This window comes from Clupea harengus, chromosome 12 (assembly GCF_900700415.2).
Source record: "Clupea harengus chromosome 12, Ch_v2.0.2, whole genome shotgun sequence".
NCBI classification, from domain to species: domain Eukaryota; kingdom Metazoa; phylum Chordata; class Actinopteri; order Clupeiformes; family Clupeidae; genus Clupea; species Clupea harengus.
The window spans coordinates 11,579,134-11,593,227 of NC_045163.1; positions in this window are offsets into that span (position 1 = coordinate 11,579,134).

Sequence of the window (14,094 nt, forward strand, 5' to 3'; positions counted from 1 at the left end):
TTAACTGTTATATTTTTCTCTTTTCACGGATACAAATAAAAAAGGCTGTGATTGGAATACGGGACTGGAGCTGTCCCTGACGGGACAAATCAAAATCACCCATAATATTTCGGGATGTCCCGGACAATTCGGGACGGGTGGCAACAGTACTTGCACCTGCGTTATAACATATTTGAGTGTGCTAACATTAGCAATAACGTCAGCTAGTTTGAGGTGTATGCATAGGCTAACCATTAAATTAGCAGCACATTTCCCGTATTTAACAATGATTACACATGGACTTACCTGAAAGTGATGCACGGGCATCATCTCGCAGTTTCTTTCTCTTTCTTTTGTCTGCCCCTGACTCCTGTTGTCTTTTTGAGGCCATTTTCGAAAAGTTGACCTAGCCTACTGTCAAAGTTCGTCAGGCCACTGAGATAGGAAAGGGCACCACCCACGGCGAGCTTGGGAAGTTGAGTGCGTATTTTTTTTGGGGGGGGGGCACCAGCGTAACTTTTTTTGAGAAATTAAATATATATCTTGTTCTGCCTGTTTTGTGATTTACATGCCTAAACGGTGCCTAATATTTCTATATGAAATAATATCGGCATTATAATTATTATAACTATGATGATTTTTCAGTTGCCTATTTTTTGGTGCCCCCACAGGAGTTGGTGCCCTACGCACAGCGCGTAGTGCGCGTTATGGGAGCGGCGGCACTGAGATCATGCCCCAGTCATCTTGAAGATAAATATAGGACCAATTAAACAATTCAAATACTGGAGACTCAATGTCTCATTGCTCAATGACGAATTAGTTAAGGAAGAAATACACAAAGATTTAATAAATTACTTTGACATAAATGATAACGGAACTGTCTCCCCCTCCATCTTATGGGAAGGGGCTAAAGCAGTGATGAGGGGAAGCATTATCGCTATTTCTTCCAGGCTGAAAAAGCAAAGGTTAGCTCAACAGGATACATTAGAGAGAGAAATTAAGAAACTGGAGACAGAGCATCAACAATCCAAGAAGCAGGAAGTACTGCAAACATTGAAAGAAACTAGGAAAAAACTGGATGATCTGTTAACCTACCAAACAGAGGGAGCATTGCGATTCATAAATAGAAAATACTATGAAATGGGAAACAGAGCAAGCCGCTTACTGGCTTTCCAGCTGCATAAAGCTCAATCCAGCAGGACAGTGCACAAAATAAAGGGCCCAGACAGTGACAAGATATTAACACAACCAAAAGATATTACAGAGGCCTTTGCTTCATACTATAGAAGGCTATATGAAGAGGAAGCAGACCCCCATAAAAATGAGAGGATGGAGTAATTTTTTAAATCAATTAAACTGGCAAAATTAACATCAGAAGAGGCAAACATTCTGTCTTTACCAATTACAGAAGAAGAAATCAGAGAAAATATCGTAAAACTTAAAAACAATAGATCCCCAGGTCTCGATGGTTTTTCAGGAGAATACTACAAAGCATATGTAAATGAGCTGACCCCAGTTTTATTCAAAGTTTATAACTACGCACTAACAAAGGAGGATCCGTCTGGGTCATGGTCAGAAGCAATAATAAGTGTCATCCATAAGGATAATAAAGACCCAACCCGATGTGCATCCTATCGTCCAATCAGCCTCTTATGCGTAGATCTTAAAATACTTACCTTAATTATAGCGAAGAGAATTCAAAACTACATACATAAACTTGTTAAACCAGATCAGACCGGTTTCATTAATAATCGCCAGGGCGTTGATAATGTCAGAAGAGCCCTGAACTTACAAGCAAGTGCAGCCAAAAGGGATACTCCTTCAATGCTTCTCAGCTTAGATGCTGACAAGGCATTTGATAGGGTTGACTGGACCTTTCTCCAGCAGACCCTCAGATATATGGGCTTCAATAATACATTTGTCAAGTGGATTGGTATATTTTATAAAAACCCTAGATCCAAAGTCAGAGTAAACGGTCATTGCTCCAACTTCTTCCCCCTGGGGCGTGGTACCCGCCAGGGAGATTCTATGTCCCCTTCTCTATTCGCATTGAGCCTCTAGCAGAATTAATAAGAACCAATCCCCTCATACAAGGCATATCCGACGAAGGAATGATTCAACATAAACTAGCTTTATTCGCAGATGACATATTATTATTCTTAGAACGCCCCATGGTCCCTATTCCTGCACTTCTAAATAGCTTAAATGATTACAGTGCTGTGTCAGGATATAAGATCAATGCAAACAAATCTGAAGCCATGATGATAAGTGGTGAATGGCCTTCACAATTAGATGAAACTATATTCTGAAAACTATAGCAGACTGGTCAGAGAGATCAATCAAGATCTTACCAGATGGGATGTATTGCCCTTGTCACTTTTGGGTCGGATAGAGTCGGTGAGAATGAATATCCTACCGAGACTCCTTTTCCTGTTTCAATCTCTGCCTATTCTAGTTCCACAATCCACATTTAAGCTGCTTGAAAAACTTATATCTAAATTCATATGGCAAAACAGGAGGCCCAGAATCTGTCTGAAAATATTGATGACAAGCAAAGAGAAAGGAGGACTGGGTCTACCTAATCTAAAAATTTATTACTGGGCAGCCCAGCTTAGAGCAATAGTGGCGTGGATGGTCAAGGATGAGGAGACTGGGTGGGTATCTATTGAACAGAACTCTTTACCAGGGATATCAATATCTACTCTTCCATTTCTAAGTAAGCAGTCTCAGAAAAAAATCAAAATAGATAACATATGGGTCAAAAACACACTAAAGGTCTGGAACAATGTCCAAAAGCAACTAAAGGGATCTGTAGCCTTGTCAAGGGCAATGCCCATACTAGGAAACATAGAGTCTTCTCTGGTTGATAATACCTACAGAAGATGGGCTGAGAAGGGACTAAAAATTATGAATCACTTATTTGATGGAAATACTTTAAAATCTTTTTCACAACTGTAAGACAAATTTGACTTGCCCTCAAGTGACCTATATAGATATCTACAGATACGACACTACATTACAAAGCACACAGACTGGGATAGTATTAAAAGACACCCTATCAATATTGAGATCCACATACTTAGTTTTCAGCAAACTGTGTTAACCAAACACCAAGTGTCTCATATGTATAAAAGGTTGATGATAGACACATCAGATAACACTTTACACATTAAAGGACAATGGGAAATGGAACTTAACACAACTATAGATGATGATACATAGGAAGATATTTGTACTGCGTGTCACAAGGGGGTTGGTAGTCAGATGTGGAAAGAATTTGACTGGAAGGTGAAGATAAGATTCTTTAGGACTCCTCTGAAAGTATCAATGTTTAAAAATAACGCCACTGACAAATGTTGGAGAAATTGTAGTATGGTTGGGGACCATACCCACATATTCTGGGATTGTCCCGTGATACAGACATACTGGAAAGGCATCAAGGAAGAGTTGGAAAAAAATCTTTGGGACTGATATTCCCCTGGACCCTTTGTTCTTTTTACTGGAAAAAACACAGGAAGAATTGTTTACTAAGGACCAGTGCTATATGTTACATATTTTGTTGATGATTGCTAAAAAAATTATCACTATTAACTGGATGAAGCCTAGCCCTCCTACAATAGCTCAATGGATACAAAAAGTCAGACAGGTCAATACAATGGAAAATATGACTGCTATCCTTCAGCTAAAAGTACCTATATTCGTACGGAGGTGGACACCTGTCATTCTCTACCTGAATTAAGAATATCAATCATCCTAACGTGTGATGTATCTCTGTAAAATGACCCTACTGTATGTATCCAATGTATGTGATGACTAAAAGCCCAACCGTAAGGTGACTGTTTTTGTTTTGTTTTGTTTTGTTTTGTTTTGTTTTGTTTTGTTTGGTGTGTCTTTTTATTTTATGATTGATGTTGTACCGCAAAAAAATGCCTGTAATGATCATCATGGGCAATAAAGTAAAAAAAAAAAAGTGGTAACGTGAAACGTCACTATAAACAAAACATGCAAACATCGAAAAAAAATTACCCCCAGAACTCTGAGATAAGGGCCAGAAAAATAAACCAACTGCAATCATCATACCAAGCAACATGCAGTGTAATAGGTAGATCAGCCACACAACAAGAGCGTGCATACCTCAACATACTGTTGTGAGTCTGCCTTTTCAACCATGAATATGGTGCAAAACAAATACAGGAGCACACTCACTAATGAACACTTACATCAGTGCCTCCGCCTGGCCCTCACATCTTTAATGCCCAAGTTTAACGCACAAAAAGGTGTCACCTTTCACACAAATAAGGCCAGACCACATCACCTTTTGTGCATAGTTCGAACTTTTTTGTTGGAGTTATGTTTTTGGATTTTGACCGTCACTGTTCCGGACCCTGACCTGAATGGAAATTTGGCGAGTGGACCTTTTGGGTTTCTAATTGAGTACCCCTGGTTTATGTGTATGTGTGTGTATGTGAGAGAGAGATAAAGAGGCTTGAAGAGGCTAACACACACTACTGAGGCTGACTAGAGCAAAGTGGTGTGTATGTGTATGTGTCACAGGTTCAGTTTTACTTATCTTTATCCGGTACACTGTATTATTCACAGTTAGCTTATTAATATCCTTTGGCTGTGAAGCACCCTTTCCCAACATACAGACACGGATGCAGAAGTAGAGAAAATACAATAATCTTTATTTTATACAATAGCTAATAAATATGTAGAAAAGGTGCAACGAGTAAAAGGTAAAAGAGTCCAATTCATGTCTTAAGCAGTCCACTCTCCTCCTACGTATGGCTGGCAGGCGTGCCGGTCCCTCACTGTCTCAGCTGGGCTTCACTAGGAAGTACACATACACACGCACGCACACACACACACCGTCAGGTAGGCAGCCACTTGTAGATGGCTTATAGGCCTACTGTGAATGTGGAGGCTCAATAACACAGACAACCAACATACATACAGTCATTAGCAGGCTACTGCTTTTCTACGCTAGCGGCGCTATACACTGCTCACCACTCGTGGAACATGAACACTCAAGCACAGTCTTGCTTAATCTAAAACTAACAGGGCGAGGAAGGGCCACTTAGCTCGTTGAGGGAGGAAAGCTCCACACTTCTCTCCTCCCTGGCAGTTGCGCAAAAGGAGGTGTACGTCCACACCAGTTACGGCTCCACTGTAGTCACGGCTGGTTTACGTTGTCCTGACCTGAGTCAGCCTTCAGTCAGCTGATTGTCGAGGGATCCCCACGAGACGTCACCACTCTCGCTTTCCCCAAAGACGGTGTTCCTCGGCCCTCTGCTTCCAAACTTTCCTCTGCAACTCGCGGCACTCCGCCGAGATCCTGTAACAAATAACAGCAAAGCCAGGGCGGGGGAACCTTCCGACACTCTCTCCTCTCTCCCCATTTATGAGGCTCCTGCTTGCTATGGCTAAATAAACCAGCTGAATTGAATTGACATGTAACTCTCCCAACTCTCTCTTTTTCCGTCTACCTCATCTCTCTCTCTCCCTTTCTTTTTACCCCATCTCTATCTCTCCATCTCTTTTTCTATGTCTCCATCTCTTTTTGTCTCTCTCTCTACTCATATCTATCTCTCCATCTCTCTGCCTCTCTCTCTACCCCATCTCCATCTCTCACTCTCTCTCTCTTCCTTTTTTCTTTTCTTATTCTCTCCATTTCCTTAGGTCACTGTTATTGTTCTCTAACCTTCTCTCTCGTCTTTATATACCTCTCTGATGCTTTGCTTTCTCTCTCACACATACACACACAGGGGTCTAGACACACACATACATTGAGGGGGCTAGACACACACACACACACACACACACACACACACACACACACACACACACACACACACACACACACACAGGGGGCTAGACACACGTACACACAGGGGGCTAGACACACACATGTACACAGGGGTCTAGACACACACACATACACACAGGGGTCTAGACACACGTACACACAGGGGTCTAGACACACACACACACACACACACAGGGGTTTAGACACATATACAAATGGTTGACAGGTTGTGCTGTAATGCAGAACTGATTACAGGGTTTTACACCACAGATATACAAATGCATACATCCTTAACATACACACACTGATGCATTCTCCCCTTCTCTCTCTTTTACACACACACACACACACACCATGTTAAAGATCCTCTAAACATAGATCGAGGGGCCTGACAAGCAAATACCGCTTCCTGGGGTTGGTGGAGCTTAAGGGACATCCTTTCAGGCTGTAGTGTAATGAATGCATTGGCACGTATCGGGTGAGTGTGTGTGGTTGTGTGCGTGTCTGTGTATGTTTATGTGTGTGTATGAGTGTGTTTCTCTCGCTGTCTGTGTGTGTGTGTGTGTGTGTGTGTGTGTGTGTGTGTGTGTACAAGCACACTAGCATTCTGCTGCAGTTACAGGCTCATTTGTCTTGTCTCTGAGGAGATTAATTTATCTGACTGAATTAATTCCTGAATTGATAAAAGATTGCTCATTGTCTACCCATCTTCCCTCTTCCCTTTTGCTCCCTGTTTTCTCTGTACCTCTCCCCCCCCTCTCTCGCTATCCCTCTCTCCCACTATCACTCTTTCGCTCTGCGCCTCCCTCTCTCATGCTTCCTCTTTCCACCCTGATTGTTTGGCCTTTGGAAAAGAACTAGCCGATGCTCTCAGATCTGTGGTAGAACAGAGCCAGAGAAGAGAGGAAGAGGGCAGAGGGGCAGGAAGAGAGGAAGAAGGAGAGGAGGAGAGCAAGAGAGAAAGAAGAGAAGAAGAGAGGAGGAGAGCAAGAGAGAAAGAAGGAGAGAAAGAAGGAGAGAGAGGGAGACATGCTGTGGAAACAGTAGACATAGAAAAAACACAGAATGTGATCTCTGTTAGATACAAATAAGTAAACCCTTCTCTTAGAGAGGAACTTTCAGTAATAGTATAATAAATATATATTATTAACACTCCGGGACACTACTTTTACCTCAGTGCAAATATATTTATTTTAACATACACAATGTATTCATACCGTTTCTTTTATATATTGTGTTGTTTTCATGTATTTATTTATTTATTCATTTCTGAAATATCTATATTTACTCTCTGTCCATGTCTACACATAGATATTTAGATGTATCGTTCCTTGTGTTCCCTATCCTTATTTATCACGCCCTATCCTGGTTGGTCACGCCCTATCCTTATTTATCACACCCTATCCTGATTGGTCACGCCCTATCCTTATTTATCACGCCCTATCCTGATTGGTCATGCCATATCCTTATTTGGCATGCCAATAAAGAATTTAGAGGAAAGAACAGAGAGATGACAGGAGAGAGAGAGACACCAGAGAGATGAAATATTTAAAATAACTAGTGAGGAGTCAGGCAACCAGCCAGCCCATAGTTTCCTATTCCATATCAAGTTCTTCAGAGGGTCTCACCACACACACACACACACACACACACACACACACACACACACACACACACACACACACACACACACACACACACACACACAGGGAGACTTGCCACACACACACACACACACACACACACACACACACGGTAGGTCTTGCCACACACACATACACACAGTGGGTCTTGCCACACACATATACACACAGAGGGTCTCGCCACACACAAAGAGGGAGAAAGATGTGGGAAATATATTGTCTATATTGTTTACAACCCTTTCACATAATGTGGCTTTGTGTGTGTGTGTGTGTGTGTGTGTGTGTGTGTGTGTGTGTGTTATCTCATAAGGTTATCTGGCTTCTTTTATGCTCTGTCAGTTAGCTTTACTGAAGAGCTGAATTTAGTTCTTCCTGTGCTCATTCAGAGGTGCTACTAGTGCTAGTACATGTATGCGCATGGCCATGTGTGTGTGTAGTCGTGTAGTTGTGTGTGTGTGTGTGAGACAGAGAGTGTTGCTGTGTTTAGTGCCTGTTTGAATGCCCTCTAGCCTTGCCCCTGATCTTGACTGTGCTCACCCTCAGGCAGAGACTGCCCTGCTGGACAGATTGCCTCAGGGTCAGTCAGCAACACACACACACACACACACACACACACACACACACACACACACACACACACACACACACACACACACACACACACACACACACACACACACACACACACACACACACACACTCTAGGGATGTACCCGAATCTGAATATGTATCGAAATATTGCGATGGAAAAACATATTTTTTCTACTCAAAGTTCCTCATAATTGGAAACAAAGTCTCCTCAATGATTGCCATGTCTGTGTGCAACTAAGTTTCTTCAAATCGATTCACATCACTGTGGATGGCTTCAAGATTGAAAAGTGATTGTCACCCCCATCAAGTCAGCACACAGCAGGCAGTGGACTGAGAGCTCACAGTTCCCAACTTTCACTTTGGGATGCTCATGCATGAGGGGGAGGAGGCGTCATGTGTGGGAGCTAGCCAGGTGTGGAACAAAAAGGAAGCTTGGAACTTGTAGTTTTTAGCTGAATGTGTTTCCTGTTTAATTTCCAGTCGAAATGTTGAAAGAAACAGCGTTTCTTACCTTGTATTTTCAGATATTTATCTGTACACGTGATTTGTGGAGCTAGCAATAGACTCTATAGCATCCCCAGCACAACACAAAACAACCAGTGCTAACTGTGATAACCGCTTTTGTACTTAACACAGAAACACGCACACACGCCACCATGCACCTGTTGGTAAAGTTGGAATGTAGTGCGGTGCCGGCAACCGCTTGTCCTTCCATCATTAAACATCACCATTCACCAATCCCTCTTTTACTCACCCATTTTCAGGTCACCATCATAATAAATAAAATAATAAAATAAAACGATCGTTAAAAGTCAGGTAAACGACGTTGTAGCTCAGCAAAAAAAATAGAGGTCCTGGTATTAGCCAGTTCCTGCCTGGTAACTAATCTTAACCAATCAACATTCTAGAATTACATCCGTATGCGGATCGTTTTTGAGTCTACCCATCGTCTACTTACAGATGTCTCTACACTTCTAACACACACAAACACATATTTGAGACTCAGATGTACCTAGTTTAGAGAGTCTGCTGAAACGTGCACCGTGTCTCTTTATTTTACGGTGAATGTACTAAACCTGCGGCTGATCACATAATCAACTCCCTCACACTGTAATTTGCGGTGCCTGTAACGGTAGTGTCATTCAGTCATGGGCGGACCTGAAGGAACCACGCGCCATCAATCAGAGAGATCATACGGGGCAATAATTCTACACCATTCAAAAAAATGATTAGTGTAGCAGGCATCAACCCATAGGGAAGAGGGTGAGGTGAATAAGCGATGGCATGACATAAATAACCAAACAAAAGTAAAGGTTGCTTTTAACATGGTACAAATGAGCAAAACTGGTGCTCAGAATACTGATTCCATTGTTTCTGGAAGTGTCTCCTATTCACACATCTCCTGTTCTTCTGGAAGTTTCTCCTATTCACACATCTCCTGTTCTTCTGGAAGTTCCCCTATTCACACATGTCCTCTTCTTCTGGAAGTTCCCCTATTCACACATGTCCTCTTCTTCTGGAAGTGTATACTATTCAACACGCAATCTGGATAACACCTGCATTTAAAAGACGGACCATTTTGACATCAAAACAGACCTGCGCTGTCCCCTGCAGTTTTCATACAAACAACGGGACACGTAATCAGCCACTCCCTGTGCTTCTCATCCCATCATTTTACCCAAAAGTCCCACTTTCCCCATGACCCCATGGATACATATGCAGAGGGCAACTTGTCATTCTGTGCTTCTGAAGCAGGCAGAACGCGGTTTTAGCCATATACGGCCTGTTTGTACGTACCATGCCATGTTTTTAGGCGCACGTTGTGACAAAATTATGCCTATCTGTGTCTTACACTCACATTGTCTTGCACACACTCGTACACACACACACACACACACACACCTGAGGGTGCACCGGTAACCAGTCATGGGAAACGGGATGGCTGTAAATATAAGTGTGTATGGATACCTCCATGCATGTGTTGATTCACAAGGACATACGCTTGTGTTATTGTGTCTGTTTGTGTGTGTGTGCAGTTTGTGTGTGTTTTTGTATCAGGGTCTGGTAGAATTGATGTGCTTCTGGTACTGGTTGGCATTTGAAGCTGTTTGCTTGTGTGTCTGAGAGACTGTCCCCTCTGCCCTCTGACAGCTCCTGCTTCACAGCACCCACCCGCACATAAATACACACAAACACAAGCACACACACACAAGCACACACACACAAGCACACACAGCCTTTCACTCTCTCTCTTTCACAGACCCACAGGCTCTGCCTCTCTTTCTCTTTTTCTCTCTCTCTCTCTCTCTCTCTCTCTCCCTCAACCCCCCCTCCCCTCAAACTTCTCCCCTTCTCCATTTTTCTCTGTCTCACCTGTCTCATGCAATTTTTCATCTTTCTCTAAAACACAAACATCAACATTTTCCCTGTCCCATGCTTTTTTTTCTCTCATCTTCTCGATCAAACACACACACACACAAACACACACACACACACACAAACACACACACACAAACACACACACACAAAGACTTTTCCCCTGCTCCACTCTAGTCTCTACACACTACAGACACATGCCTTCAATACACACACACATAAACACACACAGTTCCAATTATAACTCATCTCTAACACATTCTCTCTCTTTCTAACACCAGACTCAGACTGTAATCTCTGACCCCTGAGCAGAAGTAGGCATACAATCCCAAATACCCTCTTCACACTTACCCTGCATAACCTCTTCATAGAAAACCTTTACTATTTCACAAGCGTAACATTCGAGCAAATGCCCAAACCCATCACATCAAACCTCTTTCCCATTTGAACCGGTCTGCTGACTACACATATGGGCTGTTTAGCAACTCCCCCCCCGCCCCACACACACACACACGCAAGCTTGCACACACAAACATACACGCATACACAGTCCCAGAGAGACAGACAGGCACACACACATACACACACACACACACAGTCATGATTACACACACACAGACACGCACACACCAGCAATATTCAGTACATCCAGGATTGACAGCTTTTGCACCTCACACAGACAGGACGCCCGCTGAAGTGCAGCGTTTTCACCAGCTAAGCATCTCTCCCTCCATCTCATGTCCTCACTACGGCGACAAGAGCATGAAGTGGGGCGGCAAGGCAAGCTTCTCAGAGGATTAGAGTCTCTCCCACAGAAACCTGAATGGACAGGAACGCAGAGAGGGACTTCAGAGAGGGATAGCAGAAGTTGTGAGATGTGATTTAGGGCCAGTTTAAGGCCAGGTGACAAGTGTCGCTCGACAAAAAATGATGTGAAAGAGACTAAATTTGTGTCTGCTAGGGTGTCGCAGGATTTGTCACGTCCATCTAAAATTTAGAAAGGGCGCAGATGTTGAAAGCTTTTGTCGCTCACTCTGAGTGGATGAGAAGAGATTCGATGAAGATTTTGTATTGTTGATATGGATACAGTATTCTGGCTGGTTAATGTTTTTAGCATCCTATATAGCTAGCAGTGCCAGCTGTAAAATTCAGAGTTGAGTTCAGGCCAATCATGATGGATGTTATCTGTATGCAGCTCGGGTGGTTAGGTAGCCAGCAATCAGGTTGTCATTTACATGACTTCGCTTGTGAGAGCTTGGATACGTCCATGTAAGTGAGTGACAGTGTGCTAGATAACTAGCGGTCTGAGGAACGTATCAAAAAGTACCCAGTAAAGACATCGTACTGAAAAGTAGAATTCATTATCATACTAAATACATGGCCGTAGTTATGGTGATCTCTCATTCAGAACAGTTTAAATGGAATTTTTTTTCTCTCGGTAATGAGTTTAAATTAGCACAGAATGCTAATGCTCAGCTTTAGGGGCAAACCTTTAAACATTTGCCAAGGAAGGATACATTTCATCCCTCATCACCAGCCAGTTGGAAGTGGACTCGGAAAGGAATCAAATGCTTCAATTTGTGTTTCCTTTTTGAAAAATACCAAACAGAACTCTACACCTTCTCTGTTTTTTCTTGAAGATGTGTGTACCCCTATTTATTGAGAGTGAAAAAAGCAATGTTCAGATCTCCCCCTGCCGGCATCCTCACGACCTGTGACCTGTGACCTGTGAGGTCACACTATGAGTATGATGGCTTGTGCACCGACACGGTCACAAGCCGAAAGTAATTTGTTCCTTTTGCTCATAGCCATTTGTAGCTTTGACAGCATTGTAGGTGAAACCGGGGTTGCTACATTAGTTTCATAAATCAGTCATAAAATGTAATAATCATTAAATTTGGTATTTAATATTTTATAATTAAATTACTAAAACAATGAAAAGCTCTAGTTGTACCACTATGCTACAGTCTAAGTATGGTATCACAATACTATAGTACTACAATATCACTACAAAGTCTATAACACTTCATGAAACAACCAGAGAAGTGAAGGCATTTGAAGTACTTGATTGGCGGAAAATGGCTTTCAGTGGAATATTGGAACAACAACAGACAAGACAATTGTTTTAAGTCTAAATAAACAATTTATTAAAGGTAACAAACAGTAATTAATGGCTAATACTAATCATATAAACAACTGAGTATAACCATGAAACAAGGCACAAAGTGGAGTTGGGAATACAGAGGAGGGGGCATAAGATCCTCCTCGTCTGTGTGTGTGTGTGGGTGTGTGTGTGTGTGTGTGTGCGTGCGTGTGCAGGTATGCGCGGTTACGCGCTAACTGGAGAAAGAGGGAGAGGCTATGCGCAAGCGCACAGGCGATAGATATTATATGCGTGAATGAATATAGTGCGCCGGGCATCACCTAGATTGGGGGTGGTCAGCGGATGCGAATGCAGATCCGAGGCCAGCTTTGCCTGTTTTAGGCGCCGATTTAAGTTGGAGGATGGGCACAAATGCAATGAGTAGACAATGGATTCTTATCTCGAGGGTAGAATCCAGGCTATAGGCCTTTAACGCAATACAAAATATATAAGCAGCACTTAAATCGCGATGTGTACGTGTATACGTTCAGATGGTGATTGAGGGAGTTAGAGAGAGAGATGGTGCATGCACGTTCTAACAAAATAGCAAAGTAAAAGAAAGCAAGATAATGTCACGGTTACAAACCGTGCAAACTGTGAATTACAAAGTGCGCATTTAAATCATAAATTAAATAAAACAAGGATACTTTCACACAGATATTAACACACATATAAGACTAATCTCTGCCCAGATGTCAGCCTTACTTGATTAACGCTCTTGCTCAGCGTTAAACGGTATACGGAATTCCAACTGAACAGCGCGGGACGCAGGTTCGGGGGAAGATGTCCGTGTCCTTCCTTAGCTCGTCAGCTGAAAACTCGTGCAGGCCTCGGTGGGCATCAGACGGTCTTGAAGGAGGTAGAAGTTCTGTTCGTCGACGTGGAGAAACTAATAAGGGAAGCCGGTCGCCTTATCTTACTCAGAACACTGCTGGGCTGCAGTATAATTTTACCGGTATATCTTAGGCTGCAACTAAACGAGTCAAAGTATTTTCGTAACTTCGGCCAAAAGTTCAATACGGTTCGTTGTTGCGTGGTCCTTTGTTCTTCTTCTGCAGAGAGGGTATCTCTTAAATGAATGGTGTTTACTGTTGTAAACCCACCGCCAGAGAGACAGATATGTGGGTTTTTCGTGGTTTTAAAGGGAAAAATGCGTCACCTTATTTATCACCTTGCGGTGACCAATACAGAGTGAATGAAATGTAGATAAGAAAGTCAAAGTGATAAGAGAATTGTGGGTAATGTAGTCTATGGTAGGACATTCACTTACAGCATAATGAGCTAGCATCGTTTATCATAGTGAGAGTTCGCTGAGGGAATTCACAAGAGAGCAAGCTCCATTGACTTTTTCCTATGGATATATCCTACTTAATCGTACACGCATACACACAACCGTACACACAAACACACATAAACACCCATAAAAGACACACAAGAAAATACACATACAGTCACACTTTCTCTCTTAGCCACACACTGGTTGTTGATCAAATGTTTGGTGAATGTTCCCATTAAAAGAGTGACTGCTGAGTCTTGAGTTTTTTCAAGCTTTCATC